This window comes from Macrobrachium nipponense, chromosome 5, assembly GCF_015104395.2.
Source record: "Macrobrachium nipponense isolate FS-2020 chromosome 5, ASM1510439v2, whole genome shotgun sequence".
NCBI classification, from domain to species: Eukaryota; Metazoa; Arthropoda; class Malacostraca; order Decapoda; family Palaemonidae; genus Macrobrachium; species Macrobrachium nipponense.
In genome coordinates this window covers 78,908,113-78,926,294 of record NC_061107.1, presented here as the reverse complement: position 1 = coordinate 78,926,294, position 18,182 = coordinate 78,908,113, and the positions used below count along the sequence as shown (strand labels likewise).

Sequence of the window (18,182 nt, the reverse complement as noted above, 5' to 3'; positions counted from 1 at the left end):
ACGTACCAGCCGAAAACTTTTGAATCGCGCCCTGGGGGATGCTGGGAGTTCACGGATCAAGGTGTTGTTTTGTTTACAATCGTTACGCAGGCGCGCAAGCGCGAATTTCTTTCTTATCGCACTAAAGCGTATCAGTGACACATCTCAGAAATTATTTAGTCACATTGACATAATTTTTACACCATTTTAAATTAGCCGTTACATGGGGTATTATATATGAAAATGTGCGCAATTTCATGTAGAATACAACAAAAAATACTCATGATTGTAGCTTTTATTGGTATGAAATATTTTCATATAAATAACGGTAAGGGCCAAAATTTCAACCTTCGGTCAACTTTGACTACCGAAAAGGTCGAAAAACACAATTGTAAGCTAAAACTCTTATATTCTAGTAATATTCTATCATTTACCTTCATTTTGCAACAAATTGGAAGTCTCTAGCACAATATTTCGATTTATGGTGAATTTATGATAAAAAAAAAACATTTTCCTTACGTCCGCGCGGAAAACTTCCGAAAAAATCATACGTGCGATTGTCGTAATGTTTGCACCATTTTAAATTAGCTGTTACATAAAGTTTTATAAATGAAAATGTGCGCAGTTTCATGTAAAATACAGCAAAAAATAATTGAAGGTTGTAGCTTCTCTCATTTTTGAAATATTTTCATATAAATCACAATAAATAGAAAAAAAAACACGTTCGGTCAACTTTGACTACCAAAATGGTCGAAAAACGCAATTGTAAGCTAAAACTCTTACAGTCTAGTAATATTCAGTCCTTTATCCTCATTTTGAAACAAATTCGAAGTCTGTAGCACAATATTTTGATTAATGGTGAATTTAAAAAAAAAAAAAAAAAAAATTTCCTTCCCTCCGCGCACGGATTCTCCGCCGCAAATCTCCGAAATGCGTATGTCGCATTCTCAGAATATTTGCTCCGTTTCATATTAGGCGTTTCATAGAGTTTTATATATGAAAATGTGCGCTATTTCATGTTTGAAATATTTGCATATAAAAAAAAATATACAAAAATTCAACATTCTGTCAACTTTAACTCTTCCAAAATGGTCAAAAACTGCAATTGTAAGCTAAAGCTCTTACAGTATAGTAATATTCAATCATTTATCTTCATTTTGAAACAAATTGGAAGTCTCTAGAACAATATATTAAGGTTTATGGAGAATTACTTAGTTTTTACGTCCGCTCATTACGAATTCATGCATCATTTTGTGATAATATTTTCTCTGTGTTGCTTTGATCGTTTTACAATGTGTTATATACTAAGTAATCGCAATTTAGTGTACAATACAACGGAAAAAAAATTAACTCGTTAGCTTTAACCGTTTTGCTCACAGCGCGATTTGAATAAATTATATATGAAATTTCGTTTTCGTGCTATAATATATCTTATTATTTATATATATTTTTTTTTTTCATTTCTGATGGGTGCATACTAAACTTTTTTTTCATTTCTGATGGTTGCATACTAAACTTCAGGCAATGACAAAAAAAAGGAGCCAAAAATGAACTCTTAATCTTGAAAACTATGTGCGCTGTGATTTTTTGAAAAAATATTTTTTCCGCTTCGGCGCTCACTCCGAGACCCCCTCGGCATACAGGAGACAATTTTTATTATACCCCTTCGGCGTTTAAGGGCTAACGTCGATAAAAAAAGTTTTTTTAAAAATTCATCTTAAACATTTTACCATTAGAAATATATAAACAGCCAATAGCACAGAGAGAGAGAGAGAGAGAGAGAGAATATAACTTTACGGTTTCAAAAGATTGAAATGAACGTCTGCAGGCAACTTTTTTCCCCTCCCATAAATACATATATTTCTCCAGAGAAGAGAGAAAGAGAGGACTGTGCAATTATGTTTGTCTGTCTATCAATTCTTTTGCTGAGAGCGAGAGAGATAAAAGGAAGAAATAGAAACACCAAATGTATGACAAGTATCTTGTGGAGAGAGAGAGTTGTCCTTACAGTATTTAAAAGAGAGAAATGGAATAATTATTGTATTTAGAATACACTGGAACCTTGACATACGATTGCCCTAATATACAAATGTTTTGAGATACAACAGAAAATTTGCGAAAATATATGCTTTGACAACGAAATATTTGAGATACGATTTTGCGTTGAGTGATAGTTGTATAGGCGACCGATAAATGGCGTTCAGTCTGTTTGTTTGTTGGTGCTGCATCGTTAACACGTCGTTGTTTAGTTCGTTGTATGTGTGCCTATTTTTCGTGTTATTTTGTCTATTTTATTATTAACCTTGGGTCCCAAAGTTAAAGACAAAGCAGGTGATAAGAAAAAACCCAAGAAAATGATTTCGATGGAAGCAAAACATGAAATTATAGCAAAGCATGAACGTGGCGTTCGTATCGTCGATTTGGTAAACGAGTATGGTCGAAATCCTTCTACAATATCCATGATCATCAAGCAGAAGGAAGCTATAAAAGCCGTCCAAAGGCATCACCATTATTTCTAACTACGAACTGATTAAAAAAAAAAAAAAAATTAGTTTAGCAATGTTATTTCATTTGTGTTTATAACATAGTTATTAGTGTACATACTTAAATAAAAAGAGAACAAATCGTTCCCTGCCACCCTTCCCTACCTCCTCCCCCTGCTGGCCTCACGTCATCTTTCGTTGTGGTAAGTAAAATTCCTTTCTTTTTTTTTATTGATTTTATTAACATTTATTATCATTTATAACATTGCTATGTTATTTTATCATTATGTGTGTTATTACTCGTTTATTTGTGTATAAATTGTGTATATTATATGTAATTTAGCTGTGTTTAGGTGTGGTTTCATAACGCTAGAACGGATTAATATATATTACATTATTTTAAATGGGAAAAAATGCTTTGAGATACAACTGTTTTGATATACGACGATGTTAACGGAACAAATTAAATTCGTATGTCAAGGTTCCAGTGTACTCAGATATGAATTTTGTACTTACAGTTATAGTACGTATTATTATTGGAAAATTTTAATGGTAAACTTATTACATACATGTCCATGAAAATGATCTCATCTCAGTAAGAGAGAGAGAAAGAGAGATTACATAAAACCATTAAATTCGTTGACCATTGTACGGCATTGATACTTTCCCAGCTCCGAGCGTCACTGGAGTTATGAGGTAGGGAAATTGATACAGAAAAAGACGAAGGGAAGAATTTTCATTTGAAATTAGTTATTGTATTATTACTACTTCTATTATTATTATTATTATTTGAAAATAAAATAAACACGTGCATTTACCATAAAAATTCTCTCATCTCAGTAAGAAAGAGGAGTTATCCTTAAAAGTGAAATGGAAAGGTAATTTTCATCTCTTTAAAATACTACCATTATGAATTTTGTAATTACAGTTTTATTATTATTATTATTATTATTATTATTATTATTATTATTAAATAACTGAAATTATCACTAAACATTTTACATACTAGTACCATAAAAATTCTTTCATCTCGGTAAGAGAGAGAGAGAGAGAGAGAGTTTCTCTCTCTCTGTTCTCTCAAAAAATACTTATAACACTAACAGCGAAAGAGAGGGAGGGAGTTACCACTATGACACATTATTATTTTGTGTGGCAAAAAAGAGAGAGTGAGTTAGCCTTAATTAAAAGTGACATGGATAGATTAGTATTGTATTCCTTTAAAATACTATCACATAATATGAATTTTGTAATTACAGTTATCATTATTATTATTATTATTATTATTATTATTATTATTATTATTATTATTATATGAAAGTATTAAAAACATATAGTACAAGTACTATAAAAAAATCTCGAGTCTCAGTCACTTAACTTGATACGTATGACAGTTTTAGTACCTGGAGTTGGAGAAAGAATACTGGGATTTCCTTCATTCTTCCATAATTTTTTAAATTTATAAGCTAAAATCTTACTAATTCACTATGGTATTTTCTTTAATGAATTGATATTATTGCTGTATAAATTAATATTAATATTTGAAAATAGTAAATCATTTATTTATCATACAAAAAAACATACATCTTTGTAGGAGAGAGAGAGAGAGAATTATTATTTTTATTATGTGATATTTAAACTTATTAAACTTACTAATACAGTATTAATCAAAATTAATATTTGAGAATTAGTAAATCATTTTTGTATCATAAAAATGTATTTAGTCATGAAAATAAACATCAAAATACACTAATTAGTGATTATGGGCGAGTTTGTCCTCGAATAATTTCTAGATAGGTTCCAAAGAAAAATCCGCGACTGTGTGAGTCCGCGAATACGAGGGGACTACTGTACCAAAATGGTTGAAAAATGCAATTGTAAGCTAAAACTCTTATATTCTAGTAATATTCAATCATTTACCTTCATTTGCAACAAATTGGAAGTCTAGCACAATATTTCGAAACTAGACCAGTCAAAGGCGCCGTAATCCCACAACGGCGCAATAAGTAAAATTATATTTATGCAGTATAGTACTATAGAATTTACTGTACAGTACATGTGGGTGTCTAGAGTATGTAAAGATATAATAAAGTTTATACAGTGTACAGGTAGCTGTAGTGTTCAGGTTACGATCATTAGTCTTACGATAGTCCGATTTTATGAGAGATCAAATTACAATGGCCTAACTTTATCCATTTTCTAGTTACATAAGTTCAATAACAGCAAAAGAGAAGGATGAAAGTATGGTTTTAACGTTATACTACTCGTTGCGTGAACGTGTACAGCCATGAACAACCGAACGAGAAACTACTTTTTTTTTTTCTTCTAAGTACAACCGAACTGGATAACATCTGTTTGGCTTGTTTTTCGATCATCGTACTACAGTGTAACATTGCCGTATTTGTTATAAATGGCGTTATGTATAGAATAGAACTGAGATATCTTAATGTAATAACTTTATTCGCTATAGATCAGAGATCAATATAGATTATAAAGATCAATCGGGAAATATACCTTTAAATTTAAACCTAGGTATAACTGAAGCTGAGAAAACTGTTCAAGCTGCTAATGACTATTATCTTACATCGGCAACAAGGATAAAACTGCAGTAAACGTCTGCCATCACACACAACTGTAGATAAAATTGGGATAAAATCATTTTAATCAAAACTACTGTGCTTGAAAGAACACATTTTACTGTTTGGTTTCACGCGATATAAGATAAATAACGTAAAGTTCGCGATGATATAAAGGATTATTGCGAACGGAATCACGTAATTTTTTACGCAATAAACATGCCGCCAACGTAATCTATTAACGAAAAAAATAGTAGTTCACATTCACAACGAGACATATTCAATAAATATTTCCACCTAAAAACACGCTGTATAAGGAAAAATAACTTTGTCTCATATAAGTCAAGTAGTATATAGATATACGTTTATGCTAACTAGAAGCAAGAGCATTCGCTCAGAATTGCGTTATGGTGAAACAAACTCGTATTCATCAGCTGATTTCAAACCACAACATTGGCCGCTCCGCGGAATACGGGCTTAAGTTTGCCGTAATATTTTAAAATACAATAATATGAGAATATATACAATATTCTTGGATACAGTGAAATAATGTATAACTTTTTAAAGGATTTATGGAAAAGATGCATAATTAATAAAATAACACAATGCATTTTTCGGAACTGGCGGACAAGAACGAACATGAAAAACCTGACAACGTGGAGCGTAGTTACAAAGGCTTGCCTTAATTTGTATCTTATTTCTGTACAAAATGAAAATACCTTTATGTAATATATTTTCATACACATTTTAAAAACATAAAAGCATAAACCCATTTGAAAAATCTACACATCGATCGCTAAATTTGCACTTTTTTCTTTTAATACTCTGGTATTTTCGGAAAAGAGCGGGCAGCCAGGACGGCTGCATACAAGAACGAACTTGAAAAAAACATCGTAGTCGATAACTTGAAGGGGTTTCAAAAGCTGCCTTTTTATCATATTTCTGCACAGAAATAAAAATACCCTATTCGTAATACATTTTCATACAATTTTAAACTTAAAAGCATAAACATTTATAAAATCGACACATCGATCGCTAATTTGCATTTTTTTTAAATCGATATTTTCGGAAGAGCGGCAGACGGCGGCTTACAAGAAAGAACATGAATAAATATCGTATTTGATAACGTGAAGGGCAGTTTCAAAAGCTGCTTTTGTATAATATTTCTGTACAGAAACAAAAATGCTTCACGTAATACATTTTCATACACATTTTAAACAAAAGCATGAACATTTATGAATCGACACATCCTTAGCTAAATTTGCACTTATGTAACTCGATATTTTCGGCATAGAACAGCGTCAGAGGCATATATTTTACCCTAATACCTACGTAATAACTTTCCATAAAATTTGTTAATACGTATAATTTGCATAACCTTTATGGTCTGAACGGCATTTTCTACTATGTCAAATGAACAAAATTGTATGAACTCGTTAGACAACGGCGCTAGCGGCGCTGTTAACTGAAATTTGTGCCGTAATGATACCTTTAAAATGCCTTATTTTTTTAATGAATATTTTTGATGACTGCCGTAAAACCGATTCGCCGTCGAGTGATTGCGCCGTTAACCGCGGGCCGCCTGTATTTAGATTTATGGTGAATTTTTGAAAAAAAAAAACTTTTTTACGTCTGAGCGTTACGAATTCATGCATCATTTTGTGATAATATTTTCTCTATGTTGCTTTGATCGTTTTACAATGTGTTATATACCAAAAATGATTGCAATTTAGTGTACAATACAACAAAAAAAATTCACACTTGCAATTTAGTGTACAATACAACGAAAAAAAATTTACTAGTTAGCTTTAACCGTTTTGCTCACAGTTCAATTTGAATACAATTACTATATATGAAATTTCGTATTAATAAACATTACCTTAATATAATTTATCTAGCCCTAAATCCCCAAAAACCACACCAAAATTTACCACATTGGCAACCCTGTTAACTCCTATTCTGTCCGCCAGTTGGCAACGCTGTCGTTGACAGTTACAAAACCTTCCCTCAAAATCAGTTGTTAACGAGCGCCCATGCTGTTTACATCACGGCCGCTCTTTATAAATTTCCTTAAACCTTATTGTGCCTTTAAAGCTTTCATTATTTGTTAAATGAGACTTTGTGAATTACCACTCACGCATTACATCACGAAATAGTGAATTAACTTTGATTTCTGTTGTGGTACTTATCTTAAATTACGAACTTTTGCTCGACCCGGAACTACTGACCTGTCCAATTCTACAATAGATTGCCAAGATAATACGATGCTTCCTTCTGCCAGCAACATCAGGAACTGCCCGGCTTGTGGGACAAGGATGAGTAGCTCTTGTCGTGGACAGGTTTGTGACTTGACTTCTCGTTGCGACTTATGTAAGCCCTGGTCTGACGAGGATATGACTGCTTATATGAAACGCCAAACAATCTTGCAGCGTAAAAGATCGGTTAAGGAGAAAAAGAAATTGATAGCTAGAACTGTATCTAATGATTTCCTTGACTTGGGCGCTCATGGTTTTGGCTCTTCGGTTTCTGTATTGTACGATTCCGATTCCGATTTAATTGATGCTTTGCCCCCAGTACAACCGGTAATTAGTGAAGTCATTTCTGACGTAGATTCAAAGATTTTGGCAAGGGAAACTACCTGGAAACAAAATTTTAAGAAATTACAGCTTAGTTTAGATAGAGATATTTCAGCTAAGTTTAACAAGCTGTCGGAGAATTTTCAAGAAGCCTTTACTAGAATGTCTAACACTCTTTTAGATTAATTTTCAGCTCCTCGTAAGGTACCTGTTGACAGCACCATGGGTAACAGTGCGACAGATACCCCAGCTTGTGAACCCCGTCGTGGCGTAGGCCTAGGGGGGATCCGGTCCGGGCAGGTGCCTGACGAATCTTTACCCAACGTGTCCCCTTTTAGTCCCATAACAGTGCCAAAGGGCGCTTATTTAGGAGAAGGGGTGAGGGATATTAGTGTCAGGCCTAAGATAGCTAGTCATCAGGATCTTACTCTAGGGGAAGTTTCTCAGTTAGGATCTGACGATGATGATGATGATGACGCGGGTTCGTGTGATATTGATGTTTCCTTGAACGGATGTCATGATGTAGAATTCAAGAAACTTTATTTAATTTTGAGTTTTCTTCCTCAGGCGAGGCTTAAAGAGCAGAAGCAGCCTCCGCCTCGTTGTATTACAGAAGGGATTTTTCTTGACGGTCCTTCCCGGTCACGGGAATTTTTACGTTTTCCCTTTGCTCAGAGGTTTGCGAGAGTGAGGGCGGACGTTGCCGCTAAACTTTCGAAGGTGATCGGGGAAGGGAAGAGGAAGCTCTCTTCTCTTCTACGACACCGGAGAGGAGTTTATCAGGTGGCAGATGATTCTTCATTCTCTCGACCCCCCAAGCTAAATCCTGATTTTGTCAGACTTTCGGGTCAACCCTTACTTTCTAAGGCTTCGTTCTCTGTCTCAATTGAAGATTTTATTGCCATGGAGTCTGTTATGAGCTCCTTACAAGAAGCTCAATCCTTCAATATGTGGGTCCTCGGAGGGCTTTTAATGTATATCAAGGACTCCGGGTTTGTTCCTCCTGATGCTCCTCTTTTTGAGAAATTCTACTCATCCATTTCAATAGCTTCTGTACATCAGAACGAGCTTGCTGCTTCAATGCAGGCCTTCCTTGTTTCTCTAAGGCGTAACCTGTATTTGTCGCAGTTACCCTCCTCTGTATTGGAGACTCAGAGAACCCGTCTGTTGTCCTCGTCTCCTTTTGTCCTTTTGGCGAATTCCTTTTCGATATGTCTGTGCTTTCTCAGGTTTTGAAGGAACATCAAGGTGATGCCTCTTCCCAAGCTCACTGGGCCTTATCAAGAGCTTTTTCCTCTGGTCTTCCTCCCGTTCCTTCAAGGAGTAAGCGTAAGTTTAGGGCCAGATCTGTACCTTCTGCTCCAGCCCAACAACCTCCTCCTGGCTCGTTTTTCCAGAGTACATCTCAGGTTTCTAGTGCCTCTACTTCATCCTCTGGCGCTCACCCTTTGAAACGCGGGAGAGGTTCTTGGCATGGCTCTAAGGGCAAAGAAAGAGCTCAACCTCCAGGAGGACCCTCTTCTTCTTCTTCTTCTTCTTCTTCCTCCTTGTCTCTGCGTAAGAATTTTCGGAAATAGGAGTCATCACCTCGCCTGGAGACCACAATAGGAGCTTGTCTCTCCCGCCATTGGTCAGCTTGGCAGGGGAGAGCAGTGGATGCTTGGGTGATGGAGGTCCTGAAGGAAGGTTACGAGATCCCTTTGGTTCCCCAATCGTCCTCTCGAGTTCAGCAGTTATTCCCCTCACTCAATCAGGGGTCAAGCCTTGGAGAAGGAGCTCTTGGCCCTCTTGAAGAAGGATGCCATAGAGCGAGCTCCTCTCCTCCCGGGTTTTACTCACGGATGTTTGTAGTTCTAAAGGCCTCGGGTGCCTCGCGCCCCATCATAGATCTTTCGGTCTTGAACAAGTTCATTCTAAAGTCCAAGTTCAGGATGGAGACGGTCCAGACTGTTCTTTCATCCGTCAGGAGGGGGGACTGGATGATTTCCATCGATCTGCAGGATGCTTATCTGCAAATCCCCATCCATCCAAGAAGCAGACCTTACCTTCGGTTTTTCACAGACTCACGAGTTTTCCAGTTCAAGACCCTTTGTTTCGGCCTCTCCACAGGTTTTTTCTCGGGTGATGGCTCTTGTTTCGGCTATTCTGCATCAGTTAAATGTAAGGATGCTTCGGTATCTGGACGATTGGCTAGTCCAGGCCGAATCTCTAGAGAAATGTCTCCGGTCAAGGGAGATAGTTCTGTCTCTTTGTGTCGAGTTGGGCATTCGTGTCAACTTCGACAAGTCCAATCTAATCCCTTGCCAGATCATGACTTATCTGGGGATTATTTTTAATTCCCAGATTTTGAGGGCTTCTCCCGCTCAGAAACGGATAGACAAGCTTCTGAGTCTAATCGAAGAATTTTTGTCCTCCGTAACGCAGCCAGTTTCTCTTTGGAGGACTCTCCTGGGCCATTTGTCATCCCTCATCCAACTGGTTCCCGGAGGTCGTCTCAGAATGAGGTCTCTTCAGTCGACACTTCGCCAGTCGTGGGATTTCTTGTCCGAGGACACGATAGTCGCCTCTTCTCCACAATGTCGGAAGGATCTCCGTTGGTGGATGCAAGTTCACCGCCTCAAGTCAGGGACGTCTCTTCTTTCGGTTCCTCCGGACCTAATGTTTTGGTCAGACGCCTTGGATCAAGGTTTGGGGCGCACACCTGGGCTCCGAAGCCGCTTCGGGCCTTTAGATAGAGGAGGAGAGGATCATGTCAATAAATTGGAGGAAACTAAGGGCAGTGTACCTAGGCCTTCTGTCATTTCAGGATCAACTGTTGGAGTCGGTTGTCGCGATCTTTGTCGACAACACCACAGCAGTCTCGTACTTGAGAAACCAAGGTGGCACACAGTTGGATCTTCTCACTCAAGAAGCCCGATCAATCCTGTGTTGGGCAGAAGACAGGTGGATTACGTTGGTCCCTCAGTTTATCCTGGGCCATCACAACGTCTTAGCAGACGCCTTGTCGAGACCGAACAAAGTTCAAGGGTCGGAATGGACACTTTGCCAGGAAGTCTTCGACAGCCTCAGGAAGAAGTGGCCTGTCACAGTCGATCTGTTTGCCACCCCACTGAATTTTCGGTGCCAGATATTCTTCGCCCCTTACCAGACTTCTCAGAGTGCAGGGACAGACTCTCTTTTGCAGGACTGGGAGGGACTTCAAGCCTATGCTTTTCCTCCGTTTTCTCTGGTGAGGTCAGTCCTCAACAAAGTGAGGGCAACCAAGCTTCTGCATCTCACCTGGCCACAGCAGGAGTGGTTTCCCGACTTTCTGGAAGCACTGGTGGAGCCCCCCATTCGCCTGCCAGAGAGACCAGATCTTCTCAAACAACCCCATTTTCATCGGTTCCATCAGAGGCTCCACATGCTTCATCTTCATGCCTGGAGACTGTCAGGAGGTTCTCCAAGCACGAAGGGTTCTCCTCCAGAGTGGCGCGACAGTTGGCTCTTGCCAGACGGCAATCAACCAGAGTAAATTATCAGGCTAAATGGTCGGTTTACAGACGTTGGTGTAAGTCGCAAGGACATTCAATTTCTAGACCTTCCTTACCGAAAGTAGCGGAGTTTTTAGTTTATTTACATCATGACAGGGCCCTGTCACCTTCGTGCATGAAGGGTTATAGGTCGATGCTTTCCTATGTTTTTAAGGCAAGGCTCCCTGAGATCTCTTCATCTTATGTCATTAGAGATTTACTTCGATCTTTTTCCCTATCTCGACCCAGTCCGCAGTGTTCGCCTCCGACATGGGACGTTAACAAAGTCCTTCAAGCCTTAAGGTTCCCTCTGTTTGAGAGACTGAATTCTGCCAAATTTAGGGACCTCCCTTCTAAGACGCACTTCCTTGTCTCGCTGGCTACAGCCAAGAGGGTGAGTGATCTGCAAGCACTCTCTTTTATGGTTGCCAGATCTGGACAAGACATGATTTTGTCATACCTTCCTGAATTTGTCGCAAAGACTGAATCGTCCCCTGATAACTCCCCATTGCCCAGGGCTTTCGTACTGAAGTCGCTGGTCGACTTTGTTGGTAATTTAAATGAGGAATTAGTTCTTTGCCCTGTTAGGGCGCTCTCATGCTATTTACGCCGCACGAAGGACATTCTGTGTCGTCCCCGTCATCTGTTTGTTTCACCCCGAAATGTCAAGAGACCTATTTCAAAGAATGGTGCATCCTTTTTTCTCAGAGGTCTGATTGTTAAAACTGGTGGTTCGGCTGCCGGGGAAGACCAGACGCCGAGAGCACACAGTATTAGAGCAGTTGCTACATCAGTAGCTTTTATGAAGAACGTCTCAGTCGCCAAGGTGCTTGAGGTGGCGACTTGGCGTTCTAATTCTGTTTTTGCTTCTTTTTACTTGAGGGATATTTCTCTAGTTCTAGGCGACCTTTGTTCTTTGGGCCCGTTGGTGATGGCAGGACAGGTCGTCAGACGGGAGAATTAGGTAGTCTTCCTGTTTTACATTTGGTTGCTACCTGTATATTATTCATTAATTTTTGTTTTGTTGTATATATTTGTTTTTTGTTTTTGTATTATAACCCGTGGCAGTTTTTGGCTTAATTATAATGGGAATTAGGCAGTTTGGTATTTAGGTGTTGTTGATGACAAGGACTGACTGCTTGGCAACTCATGCTGCTTCCATTGTCAGTGTGACATGGGACCAGCCACTGGGTTGTCGGCACTGGCGACTACGCTTCTCCCAGAGTCGATGCCGACCTAGGACTAGCCACTGGTTCGCTTGTCCTAACGACTCATGCTTCTTCCACTGTCCTGAACAGGGAATTAGTCAATGGATCATCTGCAGTCATCTGGTGACTCGCTCACCATCTACTTTTCGTCTCACTTGTGCGAGATCAGGCGACATTTAGTAGCCCTGAGTTTCTTGTTGACAAAGTCGGTTGCGTTGATACACCCCCGATAATCGTGTAACATGAGACCAGGTTGGACTGTCAGGCATTCGTTCTTCGGGACTGAATCGCCTTTTTGCTCCGCGCTCCTTTCTCTTGGCACCAGAAAGCTCGAGTCAGGAGTTGCTTATGAGCCGATTCGCTGCTGGCGACGTTGGGTTGTGTTGATACGCCCCCAAGGTTTGCTTAGCTTTGAATCGCCCAGACAGTCCAGACACTCATCCTTCAGGGAAAGAATAGTATCTTAGACCTTGGGTTGAGTTTTAACTGCCTATGATATATATTTCTTTGATTGTTTTATGTCCTATTCTGTCCGTAGGGGAAATTGTACTCAGATTCCCTCCTTTTCAATGTGGTTAATGAGGCTAGATAAGTTATATTAAGGTAATATTAATAATACTTACCTGAATAATTTATCTAGTCCCACCCATCCTACCCCACGATCTGCCTATCACAACTGATTTTGAGGGAAGGTTTTGTAACTGTCAACGACAGCTTTGCCAACTGGTGGACAGAATAGGAGGTAACAGGGTTGCCAATGTGGTAAATTTTGGTGCGGTTTTTGGGGATTTAGGGCTAGATAAATTATACAGGTAAGTATTATTAATATTAATTTTAGAATAAAAATTCCATTTTCGCACTATCATATATCGCATTATTTATATAGGATAATGATATTTTTTTCATTTCTGATGGTTGCATACTAAACTTCAGGCAATGACAAAAAAAGGAGCCAAAAATGAACTCTTAATCTTGAAAACTAAGTGCGCTGTGATTTTCTGACAAAAAAAAAATTTCCACTGCGGCGCTCACTCCGAGACACTCGGCATACGGGAGACAAATTTTATTATACCCCTTCGGCGTAAGATAACTGATCTCTTTCTGTATTTCCCATTACCTTCTGTTACTTCTTTTGAATGTACACCTTATTCTTTGGTGGCTTGAATTTCAAGTCTGTATCCCCTGTGGACTTGTTCCGTATCAATAGGGTTCATCTTTTGAATAATAACAGTAATTTTACTACCTCATACTTTTCCTTCCTTATGGTATCATTTCTCACTATCTTGCCATATGACTCCTAAAGGGATTTTGACAAAGGAAAAATCTATTTCTGGGCAAGGGCCTGTGTCGCCCAGTGAAATGTCCCTTTAGCACAAATTTCTAAGGTATAAATATTACCACTACCTGAGGTCCTTTGCCATTTAAATTCATCCTTCTTCAATAACCCTCATCTACAGAGGAGCCGATCTAAGGCCCACTACCCACTACCGTTACAGCTAGCGCCTCTGACGTCATTCCTGCAGATAGCACCCAAGCTTGGGCCAAGAAAAGAGGGGGGGGGGGGGGGGGTAAGGAAAGGTGGAATTTCACTGGGCAACACAGGTCCTTGCCCAGAAATAGATTTTTCTTTCGTTAAAATCCCTTTTCTGGGCTCAGCCTATGTCGCTCCGTGAAATAGTACCAGAGAAATGGCCGTACAAGCTTGGAAAGAGGAAACACACAACTAATAAGATAAGATAATCAAAATCAATTGAGGTTAATTGCTATAATCTAGATATAAGGTTACAGAACAAGTTACAACAGAGCAAATTAAACCTTAACACTAATCAAATATATATAAAGATAACAGTTATTCATAAGTATACAGTAAGACTAAATGCGAACCGGGACTAGTCCCAGATCCAAAACATATGGAAATTATCACAAGCATATACAATATGTGGCATCCAAGGTACAGTACGACTACAATGACGACTGAGCTACAGCAAGAATGCTAGCGAGGCAGGTAGGAAAGAGAGATGTAAGGAGACATAGGATAAACTACTTACTACTAAATTAAGCAGTGTCAGGGGAAACTGTGTTTCCGGCTGCCACTGCTGGAAATTTAAGGGCTTCTAAGGATGTAAGATAATGGTGTTTGAATACTGTTGGAGATTTCCAGCCTGTGTACTTCTTCAGATCTTCAAAATTCATGTGTTGAAAATAATTAATAGAGGTAGCTACTGCACTAACGTCATGTACCCGTGGGAAGGACTCTGCGGGTTGGCCTGTTTTATAAAGTATAAAATCTGTTGCCTAATTCCTATTAAGGAAATGGTGCCTCCTTTTTCTTTAATGAACAGAGGCCCTGATATCTTCAGGTCCTCTGTTCTACTTACATATGCTCTTAGTGAAGTAACCGGACATAAGGACGGGTCCTGTGGAAGTGGGACAATTTCCCATGGGGCCCATCTATCCAGTGGATCCTCATTCTTAGCTAGAAATTGGCGATCTGGAGAAAGTAACACTTCTCCTGAAGGGAGAAACACTATATGATCTGATTCTCTAGATAGAGCCGACATTTCAGATATTCTGGCTCCTATTAGGAATAATGTTTTCCTTAAGAGAGCTATATAGTCACATGAGTCATTATTAGTGTCCGAGGCCAATTTAAGGACATCATTTAAGAACCATGACACGACTTGGGCCTCTCGGATGGTCTGAGTCTAGCGCAAGCCTTGGGGATAGATGAAAAATATGAATCTGTTAGATCTATTTTGAATCCAAATTGGAAGATCTTCTTAAGAGCAGACTTAGGTTTAGTAGTAGTAATAGTACTAGCTGCTAAACCTTTCTCAGATAGTGTTCTGAAAAAGGATATGGCCAGATTCGTGGTCATGGTTTGTGCATTAGAGTCCCTCAGGAATACAGCTAGTTTTTTAACTGCTGAATCGTATTGACGCAAGGTCGATTCTCGTTTATCAGATTCTAAGAACAAGATGTTCTGAGGATCGATATTAGCATTCCTCTGTGCTGCAAACTTCATGAAGTCCATAAAGTTAGGGCTTTCTGAATTCCTGAGGAAGCGAACACAGTCCGCGTTTGTACTAGTTGTGATAGTTTGGGATTGGGAATCCGTTGAGGTCGGAGTCCCAATTCCAGAAGTGGGAACCAATTGCTCTTGGGCCAATTGGGGGCTATTAGAGCAATGTGACCTTTGAATGTCCTGAGTTTGTTCAGGACTTTCAAGAGGAAGATTCACTGGAGGAAAGAGGTAAATCTTCTTCCACACATTCCAATCTATAGCCACAGCGTCCGTGGCATAAGCCAGAGGGTCCAGGTTGGGGGCCACATAACAAGGGAGTTTGTGGTTCGATTCAGTGGCGAAGAGATCTACCTGAAGCCCTGGTACTAGTTGGCAGACCCAACTGAATGACTCCTTGTCCAGGGACCACTCCAACTCCAGCGGAACTGAACGTGATAGCGCATCCGCTACCACGTTTCTGTCTGCTAGTGAAAATATGGCTTATCATGACATGGTTCACGTGGCTCGACTTGGAGCCACCCCTGTTGATGCAGTGTACTACGACTGCACTGTCCAGCACCAGCTTGATATGAGATTTCTTGGCTGGATGAAGCTTTTTCAGGGTGAGGAACACTGCCATAGCTTCCAGTACATTGATATGAAGCTGTACCTTTTTGTACTGAGTAACCGCCCCACCTGCTTAGTGATGCATCAGTGTGGATCACTTAAGGCCGGCGGAGGGAATTGCAGCGGAATTGTCTTTGACAAATTCTTGATCTCCATCCACGGGCGGAGTCTCTTCCGTAAGATTGTCGGGATAGGAGCTAGTTTGTCCCGGGATCTCTTGTTTGCTCTTGATCGCCAAACCCGGTTTATGTCCTTTAGTCTGGCTTTCAGTAGAACGTCTTGTTACTGAAGCAAATTGGAGAGAACCCAAGATTCTTTCTTGGTTCCTCCGGAACGTCTGTTTGCACTTGAGAAATTGTCTGGTTGCTTTGGCTATTTCTCTCCTTTTCAACGGCGGGATTGATAGAGTGTGGGAGTTCAAGTCCCATTGAATTCCTTAGCCACTGGAAGCGGGACTCCGGTGTTAGCCAGGACTTGGTTCTGTTTATCTGGAAGCCTAGATGTTCCAGAAACCGGATTACTTTGACCGTTGCTTTGCGACATGCTTCGATGCTTGTGGCCCACACGAGCCAATCGTCCAGATAGGCTGCTAGCATTATTCCTTGAGACCTTAGTTCTTGAACAACTGTCTCCGCCAATTTTGTAAATACCCTAGGGGCTATGTTGAGCCCGAATGGCATTACTTTGAAGGAGTAGGCCTGTTTTCCTAGTCTGAAGCCTAGAAATGGGCGGAAGTGCCTTGCTACTGGAACATGATAGTAGGCATCTGTAAGATCTATAGAGGTGGTGACGGCCCAACGGGGAAGTAAGGTCCGCACCTGCGAGACTGTCAGCATCCGGAACTTGTCGCAGTGAATGCATAAGTTCAGATGGGACAAGTCTAAAATTATTCTTCGCTTGTTTGAGTCTTTCTTTGGCACGCTGAACAAGCAACCTTGAAATTTTAAATGCTTGACTCTTGACACTACTCCTTTTTGAAGGAGTTCTTGGGAATACTCTACCAATTCCGCTGTTGGCTCCTGATAAAAGGTGTTGGATGGAGGGGGACCTTTGAGCCAACTCCACCCTAGACCTTTGGACTGGAACTTCCTAGGCTTCTTCTTTGACTTGGGATTCGATCCGGCGGACTCCGGTTTTCGTTTGAAGACGAGTCCCCAGCGAACCCTTAGGCTCTGGTTGAACCTGACCACCTCGCAGTGCACTTCGTTCACTACCGAGGCCGGGAAGAGGTCAGAGCCCCATATAAATGAGGCTAATAGCTTGTTGGGCTCGTGGCAGATCGTGGCCTACACCAGCACATGCTTCCTACAATTTCGTCTAGCTATGACAAAATCATTGAATACAATAGTGACTTGGCGATTATCTTAAATAACGGTTCTTCTCCCGTAGATTAGGGCCGATACTTCTGTCATGACTAGCGAGTTGAGGGACCTGGAAAGCCTCATCTTGGTGTCATACTCAGTCTGAATGAGGCTTTCAGATAGCCTGTATAACCTCTCGCTGAACAGCATGATGGCGCAGTCCGGCTTCAGTTTACCTACAGAAAAGGTGGCCAGAAGATCTACCCAGTGATCATCAGTTCCGGGGAGCAGGAGGGAAGTCGGTTCTGTCTCCTGGAGCTGGGGCATAGGCTCGTCTTTACTGCTGCCTGCAATGTCAATTCTGCCACCTTAGACGTGAACGGAATGGGCGTTTCATAGTCTACGGTGAAGATTGTGAACGGGCTCTTGAATGCCGTAACCCTGGTATTAGTGCATTGCCACTCCTCAAGGTTACGTAACCATGCCTGCTGGGCCTGGTCCCGGGAAAGAATTACTGTTTCCTTTGGGACCTTGTCTTCCCTCCTCATAGCTGCCTACGTCAGGTGGACATAGCCTATGAAAGGGGGCTGTAATCCTTGCGGATAGAACTCGAAGTCCTCAAACCTTCGAGTTCCGCAGCCCTCAATCGTGAGCATGCCATCTACGAAAGGAGCATATGAAGCAACCCTCCATGGGTTGTTTGGCGTAAAGGGGGGAAGGGTAGACGAGTCCAGCATTAGCAAGCTCTGAGCTGCCAGGCCAGACTGTGGAAGTCCTGTCAATGCGTTCTCTCGGAGACCCGCAATGAGGTTCTCCTGGGTAACCCAGTCTATCCGAGATAGCTTGGATAGACTGCCCTGACGCCTCTAAGGAGGAGGACAATTGGACAAACATTTCTTGGAACGTGGATTGCACCAAG

The 18,182-nt window shown here is 40.4% G+C and overlaps 1 protein-coding gene across 4 annotated transcripts in view; it reads left to right on the top strand.

Annotated features, from left to right (window-relative positions):
• LOC135215445 (uncharacterized) overlaps nucleotides 1–18,182 on the top strand; it is a 63,276-nt gene that overhangs the window by 37,618 nt on the left and 7,476 nt on the right. The gene's annotated exons all lie outside the window — the stretch shown is intronic.